Source organism: Amphiprion ocellaris, chromosome 9 (genome assembly GCF_022539595.1).
Source record: "Amphiprion ocellaris isolate individual 3 ecotype Okinawa chromosome 9, ASM2253959v1, whole genome shotgun sequence".
Lineage (NCBI taxonomy): Eukaryota > Metazoa > Chordata > Actinopteri > Pomacentridae > Amphiprion > Amphiprion ocellaris.
The window spans coordinates 23456610-23468986 of record NC_072774.1 but is presented as its reverse complement, the minus strand read 5'-3'; the positions used below and the strand labels follow the sequence as shown (position 1 = coordinate 23468986).

General features: G+C 37.5%; 1 long non-coding RNA gene across 1 annotated transcript; it reads left to right on the top strand.

The window, feature by feature from the left end:
- The first annotated feature begins 5553 nt into the window (after nucleotides 1-5553).
- On the top strand, nucleotides 5554-10590 carry LOC129349602 (uncharacterized). The gene is made up of 3 exons (XR_008602665.1): nucleotides 5554-5660; nucleotides 6544-6644; nucleotides 8484-10590. It is a non-coding gene; the product is annotated as an uncharacterized LOC129349602 (long non-coding RNA).
- Nucleotides 10591-12377: the final 1787 nt, after the last annotated feature.

The following is a 12377-nucleotide window of genomic DNA, read 5'->3' as shown; positions in this document are numbered from 1 at the left end:
TGGAGTCTGGTGGGGGTAGGGCTGGGGCAGATGAGTGACGTTGCGATGATTCGAATCGAGCAAAGAAGCAGTTGAGCTCTTCTGACAGCGACTCGCTCAGGTCTCCTGGTGTCACATCACAGCCTCTGAAGTTGGTGATGCTCTGCAGACTCTGCCACACCTCCCGTGGTCTGTTGCTGGTGAGGTGGGACTCTATCCTCCTCTTATAGTCTGCTTTGGCTTCCTTGATTCCTTTTTTCAGGTCAGCTCGAGCTGCACTATAGAGAGCTCTGTCACCTGACCTGAAAGCAGCATGGCGGACCTTGAGGAGTGAGCAGACCTGGCTGGTCATCCAGGGTTTCTGGTTTGGAAAAACTCAGATGACTTTGATGTTGATGATTATATTTCAGTTAATTAAATATTATTCTTTCCATATTTAACAGATAAATGTTCTCCATGTATGCAATGAGAACAGTAATAATATCAGTCATTATTTATGAAACTGTCAAAGCATCACATGTTTTTGTGTTAAATAAATGTAAAAGATATTCTGCTATAATTCCTCTTTTTATGTCTTACATGGTTATGTCACAATTGGTAGTGTTTTGTGTTTAATAATTATAATTACATTAGTTCTAAATTTTCAGACTGATTTGAGATCATATAAAACATGGTGAATAGAATTCTATTTTAACTGCTACTATTATTAACTCTTAGATGCATAAGTAGGTCAAAAATGACCCGGTGAGGTCGTTTACTTGCAATATCTCTGTAATGAAAAATTTTTATAGATTCCCCCAAAAAACATGTTTTTGATATCATTCCATTTAATTTCTTAAGTTACCTTTTATACTTTTAAAGAATTTGTGATATTTCTAGTACTACCTCAAGCTGTTTATCACTGATAATATCATACAAGAGGTGATGCACAAACTTGTAGGGACGGAGAGCAGCAAATCATCAAATCGTCAAAACGATCTAAATCTGTCATAAAGTGAAAAATAAACATGTTTCAAACATGAAATCATTCTTGTGTGGACAAAAATATAATACAAACAATAATATAAGTTAGTATTTTTAACCAAAATGACAACAATGGCATAAAAACACACTGATTCGTATAAGGGTCATTTCTGACCCACTTATGGAAGAGCATAGGGTCCAATCACTGGAGCATCCAAGGGTTAACTGTAAATTCAGTCTCTTTTAAGTCGTTACATTTTTAACATTTTCAAGCCTCTTTCTGATAAAAATGCTGCCTATGATAAAATATTAACCCTTATTATGTTATCATTCTTACTGCTGTGACACTCGACCTGGTTTCAATCTGACTGGTAACTTTACAAGCTGAATATTCTTCATGTTTCTGACGGATCAGACTTCAGTTTGGCAGCGACTGTGTCCCACTTGGTTCTTTATTGTGCTGCAGCAGGAAAATTCCAGTGTGAAAGTGGATCCTCATTGTTGCAGGTTTGAGTCGTTTCTCCAGCCAAAGTCCAAGTTTATTCTCTTCTCTGAGCTTCATCACAAAGAGCTGCACAAAGACAGAAAGAGAAGACGAAGGTGTGTCCACAGGGTTTGGTGGAATAAAGACGCTGTGAGTCAACAAACTGGCTCGTTTCATTTGTTCATTTCTGACTTCTTTGTTCTGTTATTCTGCCCAATTTTTTTTTTTTTTTTTTAAACTTTATTAAAAATCTTTAAACACATGAAGATTTTACTGTTTGGATAATTTTCATCTTAAAGTCTGATCCAAGTTTATCTGAAGCATTTAATTCCTCTTCAGCTCTCTGCTTATTATTCACCTGTCACTTACATTTAAGTGTAACTCTAGTTTTCGGGGCTATGACTCTTCTATCACCATGGTAACATTTTGAATACCTAAGCTGATCCAGAACAAGTGATGTTCCAGAGACCATCAGATCTCTAGGAAAGATCCTGCATAGCATCTTATACTGTCTTTACTAGAGTTTTCTTTAACACTCCCATTCTGAAAGGTTCTAAAGTCACAGCGAGTCGCCTTCATCTCCTCAAACACCTGGACAACACCAGCTGACAGGTGAGTCAGAGTGATTGCTCAATCTTGTTTCTTATCAGGGCTCGGCTGCTCCGTCACTCTCTGGCTTTTACTTTTTATTTATTCTCTGTGGGTTTGTCTTTGTAGAAAGCTGCTGGATCCTGACGTCAGTCTGTTTTACACTCACCTCCTACAAAACCGCCTCTTTATTACCTCAGAAACTCATTTTAATTCATTTAGACCAAGTGTCAAACTTTTTTTCCTGGAAAACTCCTCTAAATTTGCAGATTTTTTATATCGGAGGCTGTCAGATATAGGCCTATCAGATCAAGCTGTTGGCTGGTTCTCAAATTATCTCACCAATCGTAAGCAATGTGTGCAGCTCAGTGGTCTCTCCTCCAGCTTTCTTGGTGTTGCAGAAGGTGTGCCACAAGGTTCTGTCTTAGGACCCACTCTCTTTACTATTTATTTCAACAATGTGTGTCAAAAAATAAATGTTCATCTTTATGCTGATGACACAATCATTTACTGCTGCACAAACACTGCTACCCTTGTGTTGGAATATCTTCAGTCAGCATTTGAAATCATTCAGTCACATCTGTTACGCCTGGTATTACAACAGCACAAGGTACCCCTATTGAGTTGGTGACCTCTTACAAATACCTCGGCATCACAGTTGATGATAGCCTCTGTTTTAAAACCCACATCGAAAATCCTGGAACAAATCCTGTTTTTCTTTTAATGCCAGGAAACGGCTTGTTGCTGCCACCTTCTTGCCTGTTGTTGATTATGGAGATATTGTTTACATGAATACCCCAACCCACTCTCTCAAACTGTTGGATGCCGTTTTTCATGGAGCACCTAGATTTATAACGGACTGTAAACCTCTCACGCACCACTGCACTTTGTACTCCTTGGTTAACTGGTCATCACTGTCCACATGCAGACTTCTCCACTGGTATCATTTCATTTACAAATCCATCCTTGGTCTGCTGCCCACATATTTATCCTCTTTCATGTCAAAAAAACAATTCAGCCATAGTCTATGTTCCCAGGACTTCATTACTTTCACCGTCCCCTCAGTCCACACAGAACTTGGCGAGACAGCTTTTTCTCACTCTGCCCCCTCAGCCTAGAACTCCCTACAGCAGAGTCTGAAGATGTCCCACTTGATTCCCCTGGAGGACTTCAAAAGTCTCTTAAACACTCTGGAAATATCATCTTTTAGGATTTGTTCTTAGTGTTTTTACATTTTAACTTCGTTGCTTGGTGCTCTGCACATCCATTTTGATGTCTAAGTTGTGTTTTGTCATGAACCTGTCTGTCTGGAGCTCAGTGTTACATTATAGTGTTATATTGTCTAGTACAGGTCCCTTAGTGTTGTTTGTCAGTGACTCGGTGTTGTTTTGTTATGTTATTTGAGGACAGGTCTCTCTTGAGAATGAGACCCTGTGTCTCAGTGAGATTACCTGTATAAATAAAGGCTAAATATGAATAAAAAAAATAAACAGCAGCTGACTTTGAGAAAATAATGTGGGAAGTTTCTGAAAATGTATTTGTTAAACACAGACGCTTTTTGTCTCCTGAAGAGACGACTGGAGCAGCGTTTGTTTGCCTTCAGAGAACCAGAACAGATCTCAGTGAGGAACCTTCCTCCTGTAGAACCTGGGCTGAGATGTTTGAGGATAAGTGCAACCTCCTCAACAGAGCCAGAGCAGCAGAAAAATCAGATCAAATTAAGCAAGACATTCTATGTTTTTTCTGTTAAAAAAAATAAACAATTTACTAATAGATCTGGATGATAAACAATGACATGAAAATCAACCAGAACCTCCTCAGAACCATCTGATTCTGTATCTGTAGTAACTTTATCAATGATCAAAGTTTTACCTTCATAATATGAATATTTACAGAGTTGCAGGACCTTGAATAACACAGAGTTGGATTTATCACTTTTTAATGGACTTTTTCCTTCATTTCTGAGCCTCAGAGCTTCATCAGTACAGCAGAGAGACACATTTTAGGATAAAAAACACATTTGAGTTCTGGTAAAAACTGACACCAGATCAGTTTTACATACATCCAGGTCTCAGAGTCTAAACACTGAATCTGGTTTCAGTTTATTTTCTCTGGAACCAACTTTTCATTATTATGGGATGTATCATAGTTTGAACAGTTTAATGTCTATGACATAGTCAAAGAAACAATCATTGGTTCCTGGATGTGTTGCTGGTTTTTGATAACTCACCAGAGAAAACTGATCACAATCATCATCAGTGGTATTTATAATGAATTAATAGTTTATCACCATCAGTTCTGATAAGATTCACAAAAACGGGATTTTAAAACTGACTTGCACTTGTGACTTTATACTTTTCGGAAGGATGAGTCATTTTAAACTCTGTTATTTAATTCTACTAATTTTTCATCACAAAATACAAGCAGAGAAATTATTAAGACCCTTTCATCTAATTAAAGTACAAAAAAGTAAAAATACTCCATTACAACAGCAGAAAGTAGTTTTCGGTCAAAGTTCTGTTTGTTCCTGATAAATGATCTGATTGTTAACTTCAGTGTTTCAACTGCTTCACTGCTTTACATCCACTTTATACATTCATTTTACATTTCTGGGACTTTTTATTTTATTATTTCTGGTTTTTATGAACATATTTTTGACATTTATTAGTAATTGAGGCATTTTATTCATATTTTTCTGTCTTTTTCAGACACTGTATTTAACACTTAACCACATTCACTTAATTAGTTAATTTTTCACTGAAAACTATCAGAGAAAGAGAAGAAATTGAACATTAAGGAACCGTCTGTTTAACAGAAATAAGAAATAATCATCTGCTGCCACCTGCAGGTCAGAGCATTAAAATAGTCTTAAAATAGGATTATTAAATCAAGTCTGGTGAAAATAGTGTTGAAGTATTGATGGCGTGAAGTGTTCGCTGCTACAAAGAAGACAACAAAGAGTCATTCTCTTCAATAATAAATAACTGGTGAAACAGTGAAAAATGTGGATCCAAAGTTAAGAAGAAATCCTCACATGTCCTAATATTGACCTTTAAAAAGCGACAGAATTTAGACTTTTTTTTTAAAGGACTGAAATTGATGAATTGATTATTTAAACAGCTGGTGATTAAAGCTGATAGTTGAAACTGATTGACTGACACCAGTAAACTGGGAGACGTGTTATTTTGGTCCGTGTACGGATCTGGTAATTGGATTTTCCATTCTGAAACTGGTATTGAAAAACAAAAAACGAGTGGTTATTTGATATTCGTTTTAAAATACAAAAATTAAAATTGAAATACAAGGCGTTTTTCCTTTTCATGATCAAAAAGGGATATACGAAATTTTAAAAATGCTTTGATTTTCATTTTATATTTACAATAACAAAAAAATAAAACCAGTAAGAGACAGAAACGAAAAATGGTCCGTTTTTTTATTTTCAGGGACCGGAAATGGTCATCAGCAAGTGTGGAGCCAAACGACAACAAGATTCTCAGAGGGCGGAGCCAGAGAGCAGTGATTGGTCAGACCATAGATAATATAGATGACAGCGCGCTAGTGTATCTAGTCTGCTGTGTATGTCTATGGTCGGCACGTCTGGTAGCATCTCTGGCTGCTGTTGCTCTTGTTTTTGGAGTAAAACACGGTAAGAAGATAAATACTTCTAACCTGTAGCGTTGTTTTGTTGTACGTTAAGTCAGCGAGTTGTGAAGAGTTGTGTTTTGTCATGTTTGAGCAGTTGGTCCGGACGCGTTAGCAAGCTAAGCGGCTAAGTTAGCTAGCGGGCTAATCAACACAGGTGGCTAACTTACCGCTGAACACCTGTGTTAGTTGCTGTCGCAGCTGTCCGTCATTATTAGAATGACATTCTCAACCTTTATTTCTCTGCTGTGTATTTTAGCTTTTAAAAAAGTTGTTTTACTTTAAGGTTAACTGAAACCCGTTGAGCTGAACATTCAGCTGGTTTGAATTAAACTGCGCTTAACATTGCGCAACATTACCTCTCTGAATCTCCATAATTTCATTAAATTCCTTTTCTCTTCCACTGCTCAAGTTCAATCCAGTATATAAAATGACATTAATGGTGAATAAACTAACAACCAGCCATTGTATGTATTTATTACTGCATGTATTTGTAGTAAAACATGAGCTGAAACATCCTACTTTTGGATCTAGAACTGCACAAGCCGTTCATTTTCAGTCACCTGACGAGTTAAACTCCCCTTTTTATGTGAGGTTGAAGCAGAAAGTCTGAATTAACAAAGAAAGTTCTTTATAATTTGCGATACCTGTTATCTCTGACTGAGGCTTTAGTTTTTGTTGAGCCGATTTACACGTAGAAACTTTGTTCAGGAAGATTTCTCAGTAGCTCAGAGGACAGGCTGCTTTTTACACAACCTTGTAAGAGAATGTCTGTCAATGCTTTCAGCAGAATTTAGAAACACAACACTTCCTAAACAGATATTTTGAGGCTGTGAGGTTGAACGTTTGAGAGTATATCAGTGTGTTTGTGGTCTTTCTGTTTCTAGGTGGAAGGTGAATTAATGAGGATGACTCCTGCTCCTGTCATCTCTAAGCTCCTCACACATCTTTACCTGCACATGAGGAAAATCACTCCTGTAGAATGCAGGTATGTTTGTCATTATTATAAAAAGATGTTGCCTGGTGACCTGTCAGAAACCCATTATACAGAGTCAGCCAAAATAATGTTTACACACATCAGGAAAAGAAAAACTTGCATAAATATTTCAATACCAAATTTATTCAGACATCACAAGATTAATAAAAGTTATCTTTGGCCTCTACAATTACAAGAGGTGCTCAAAGTGGTGGCCACTGGCTTCCAGACATTTCTGTTGTGTTGTAGACGTCACTTGTTGATGCTCCATTCATGAGGGTAATGCTATCTGTTGGGAAAACATCGTACAACAGGACACAGAGTTATCGTGATTTCATCAAACTTAGAAAGAGGAATCTATATGTATAGAAGTACTTATACAAATGAAATATTTATAAAAGTTTTTCTTTTCCTGATGTGTGTACATTATTTACTCTGAACTTAATGAGAACAAAACTGTCATTTAATTGTTGCTTTGAAAGCTTCTTTAGTGAAAACCAGCTGGTGTTCTGCTTTGAAACAAACTGCTGTTGAGGTCTGTGTTTTTAGGTTTAACCCCACAGTTTCTGAATGAACTGATAGTTTTTTTTTTTCCTGATCAATGTGGACGTTATAATTGATGGTAACATTTACTGATCATATAATCAACATGACAATATAACAGTAGAACATTCTGACCACCTGACTAATACTGTGTTGGTCCCTTTATGCTGCTAAAACTCCTCTGACCCAGTGGTTCATCAGAACCTCTGGGGATGTCCTGTGGATTCTGTGGGTCCTGTGGGTTGCAGGGTGGGTCCTACCTAGACCAGGCTGATCCTGGACCATCCCACAGATGCTCAATCAGATCTGGATGTGGGGAGTGTGGAACCCAGGTGAACAGCTTAGCTCTGTCGTGTTCCTTGGACCACTCCTGAGCAGTTTGTTTGTCCTGCTGAGGGAGGCAGCTGGCATCAAGGACTGCTGTTGCCATGGAGACTAGGGGGTTGTTTGTCCTGCAGTGTTTAGGTGGTGGTACATGTCAAACATCCACATGAACGTCAAGGTTTCCCAGCAGAACGTTGCATTAGAACAAGATGATGGATGTTGTTCTCTTCAGCTGTCAGTAGTCAGAATGTTGTGGCTGATCGGTGGATCTGTCTGCCTTTACTCTGACATCCAGAGTTATACAAAAGTGTAGTATGTGTGCAGTGCAGAAGACATTTACTTTATTGTATGCATTTCTTTTTTTTAAAGGGAGAGCATTGTTTTTATCCACCTGAAGAAGACCTAATCTTTCCCTTCAAAGGATAGTTAATTGTTACTACGGCTTCCATAGTGGTCCCATCAGAGAAAATCATATCCATATACAGATTTTTATTAATTCCAGGGCTGGTTCAGTAAAGATTATAATAATAACTACATCAGATAATTCTTGGTCGCAGTTGGAATTTTGCAGACTGAGAGATGGTTGAGAAGGTTTGCAGTTCTTGTTTTAGCAAAATATGTTATAATAGAAGATCTTTATTGTCATTGTACATGAAATTATCTGCAAACCAGCAAAGTGCATCAGTCTGAGGTATCTAAAAATAAATAAGTAAAGAAAAATGCTTCTAAAGCCAATAATAAACGGACTATTTTGAGGAAATATTGTAAAAAGGAAAGAAAAGCTCCGTTCTCACTCCTCTCAGGATAAACTGTCATTAAAATTGACTTTAAATTTAACTTCAACATGAGATAAAAACATTTACTTTCATTACTGGTGTTGTCAAGTTTTAATAAAGTTCACGCTACTTTTATAAAATGATGAAAGTGAATAAATTGTATTTCTGTGATCTGTGTTTGATTTCTGTCTTTTCTCCTGTCATCCAGATGTTCAGAGGGAGATGATGCCACATCTGGTCCAGCTGATGGAAGGTCTTGAACTTCTCTGACTGGCCTCGACTGAAGATGGTCTTCTCACTGGATTTAAGGTTCAGATGCTCAGTAACAAACTCCACCAATGTGCCAACAGGGAAGCTTTAGGTTTATTAAATGTTGCTATGAAGGTTTCGCTGTTTTTCTTTGTGAATGCAATGTGCTCCAACTGAAACTTGAATTAGAACTTAGAAGTAAATCCTTCCATCTGAAAGGATTTAGTTGCATTAATAACCTCATAACATTCTAATTTTTATTCCAGTCTTGGTTGATAATAGAATCTCTGTATTGATTCAGGTAAAAACTGAACTTCACAGCATGTTGGAGCAAAACAACCAGATGAAAACTGTGATGATGTTGGATTGTCAGACCGTAATGTTGCAGCTCAAAGCAGCTTTTCTATCTCAGTTCATTCTGACATTCAGCTATGAATCAAAACAGCAGATGGTGATCCATGCTGTGGAAGTCTCACATCTCCTGATTTAATGGAGCTGCTTTGCACTTTTTACACTGTTTATTCACCAACACTTTATTTAATAAAAGTCCCATCTAGTTTTTATGAGGAATGTGATGTTTTAATTTCTCTGTGAATAACTGCAGTCTAATGCAACAGCTGGAGTTGTAACATCTGTCCTGATATTGATCATGAAGTATTGATCAGAATACTTATGGTTAGCAGTCATCCCTGAAGTTTTACATTAAAATCTTTACTTGTGTTGTGAACTTTGGTAAGAAGCAGAAACGTTAGCGTTGCCATGGATACATGAGTGTTAAATTCTGTCCATGTTTCCATTTTGGGAAATTCAGTCCAGTTCCAGAATGTGGAGGAATTTAGTCTCACAATCACAGACAACAAATATTATCTGAAAGTCGGGTTATTGTTGTTTATCAGCACAATACAAAAAGATTAATGTTAGAAATATTCCAGTTCAGACTCTAGAATATCATGATTTATGTAAATTTACCTCAATAATATGAATGTTCAGGTTAAGATTGTACAGTGATATTTATTATGTAAGTTTAGCTGATTAAAGTTTATAACTCTGCACTGAAGTATTATTTAAATTGACATCATTATTATGATATTTAGGGTCAGACCCTACAGTATTGAGATTAATAAATCAAATATTCTATAAAATGTAAATACACTGAACTCATTTGGATATATTTAAGTGAGACTCTACAATATTATTTGACACAAATCTATCTAAATCAAAATTTTAATAATTTTCACACCAAACATTTACTGATTTAAATATTAAAATCACTCCTTTCTAATCCTCTGCTGTACGTTCAAACCTGAGGCCTTAAATAGAAACACACAAGGATCTGTTTGAAGGAACTTCTGCAGAGTCCTGGTTCCAGAACATGATGATAGAATTATAGACAAACTTTAACAAAAGCTGCCTGAGAGTTTACAGGTTTTTATGTTGGATTTCTTTAGTAATTTAATGAGTGTTATCAGCAATAATCAAGTGTTCAATTGATGAACTTCATTTCCTAAAACATCCAGAATTGGAGCTCATGTCTTTGGCAGCTGTAAAGTTTCTGCTCCTTCAAAGTTCACAACACAATGAATGAATTCCTAAAACACTCTCAGTGCTGGAGAGCGTTTGTGACGCTGAAGCAGTGACCAGTTTTTCTGTTTCTTCTCTGGAGATGCACAATGAGGGACGTCTGCAGAGACTGAGAAAGAGTCTCACCACATCCTGACATGAGGAAAAAGACTTTATTGAAGACTACAATGAGAAAAACTATCAGACAGCAGACAGCTGCATTCAAGGTGAGCTCTGAACATTTGATCTGGAACAGGAATTCAATAACGGCAGCATGAGCTTCATTTCAGTCTGTAGCTGCTGAATTCATGGATGAACCATCTGGCACTAGAGAGGAAGACCATCAAACATCCACATCAGCTGATGGAGGTCCAAGAGTCTCACCAAACAAACAACCTACAGAGTGAAGACCTCAAATCTGATTGGATGGCCTCCTATTCAGCCACGTGTGAACAAATGCCTCTAAGTTGATTTGTTTTCTAAAATAAATCTAGTTTGAGTCCTAATCTATGCCTGTGTGTTTGCTTCTTTACACCGCTGTTAACAGTTTAGGCTGTTAGATTGTTCCAGATAAGACAAGTACAAGATTCTTCAGAGCCGTTCTACCACGAGCCTGACAGGAAGAACTCCAACAGCTACTGAATGTTCCTGTGGTCCCCTCAAGGCTACAGGAGGAGCCCTACGAGGACAAGAAGGTCCACCTGATGGCGGCCAGTCGCTGTGGTTCAAAGCCAACATCGACTACGTGGACTTCTACTGGACCACACGGAGGCCTTCAAACCAGACCAACAAGTTCACCGACTCCCCGACTCGTGGGTCTGAGGACGCCGCCGAGCCTCGGCTCAGCCGGCCTCCTGTCTGTGGGTGTTTGAGTGCTGAGAGGTTTGTGGATGCATGTGAACGTGTCTGTGTTGAAACAGCAGCTTTTGAATCACTAACGCCAGGAAAAACTAAGAGCTCCTTTATTTGTGACTTCCACTAAAAAAACTGATGAAAATAAGTTTGCCAGGGATCTGACTGATAACAGATTATTAAATAATGAAAATAATCGTTTAAATATTCCTTTAAACAATCCTTTTAGGTCTGCATTTCCTTTACACTGACTTCTTGGTATATGTACAAGTATTTTGGGTGGAATATACCATTAAGCCCAATGTTCAAGGGTTCTTCTGGGAATATACCATTAAACCAAACTTTTAGGTAAATGTTCCATGATGTTGGGTAGAATATACCATCAGATCAACCTTTTAGGTCTACATTGGAAGATTTTAGAGTAGAATATTACTCCAAACCATCCTTTAGGTCTACATTTCAGGTGGAATACTCCTTTACACCAAGATTTTTTGGTCTACATTGAAGGATTTTTTTCTAAACCACCCTTTCGGGTCTATATTTGGGGTTTTAGGTGGAATATTCCTTTTAACCAACCCCTCAGGTCTCTTTGAGGATTTTGGATGTAATACTCAGTTAAACCAACATTTTAGGTGCATGTCCAAGGATTTTTGGTGGAATGTTCCTTTAAGGTGGATGTTTGAGGACCTTGTAGGTGGAATACTTCCTGAAACCAACCTTTTAGATCAACATTCAAAGATTTAAGGTGGAATATTCCTTTAAACCAACTAAAATTTCATGTTTTGATCATTATCAAGTGAGAAACCTCAATCCAGACTCCTCGTAATGACGTTTGAGATTTATGCTACTGTTATTTGTTTAGTCCAGACTAAATGACAGAAATCCACAACTGTAATTTTATTTCAGGACTCGGTTATTAAATGTCAAAGCAATCCATGTGACTCGAAAAACTCAACAGCTGTACAAACTCTAAGATTAAACTCTCCACAAGGATCCAAAATAAGTTGGACTTCTACATGAGAGCTTGAATTATTCTTCATCTACTTCCTGAAAAGTTTGGTCAATAAAAAAGACAAAAACTAATATTTTCAGCTGAACTAAAGACAGACTTTGTGATTTTTCTGCTCACATGTTGTGTTGTTGTAAACGTACTCTTTCAAATAAATAGCCTCCTTACCCCCTGGAAACCAGCGTTTGTCCTGTTTTTGTGTTGCTCCTCGGCAACCCTAGACAGCCGGGTTGTAATGTTTTTTGAACAACACACCATACTATGACGTTTTTACAATGATGGTTCTATTATGGAACCAGTTTGACATGTTCAGGCGTTCTTTGTGTCAAAACTCAGAGATTTCAGGTATCAGAAGGTGGCTTTCAACTTTCTTTGTTAACTTTCTGCCTCAACTTTAAACTAAATTTCCTTCACTAACCCAGCCCTCTGGAC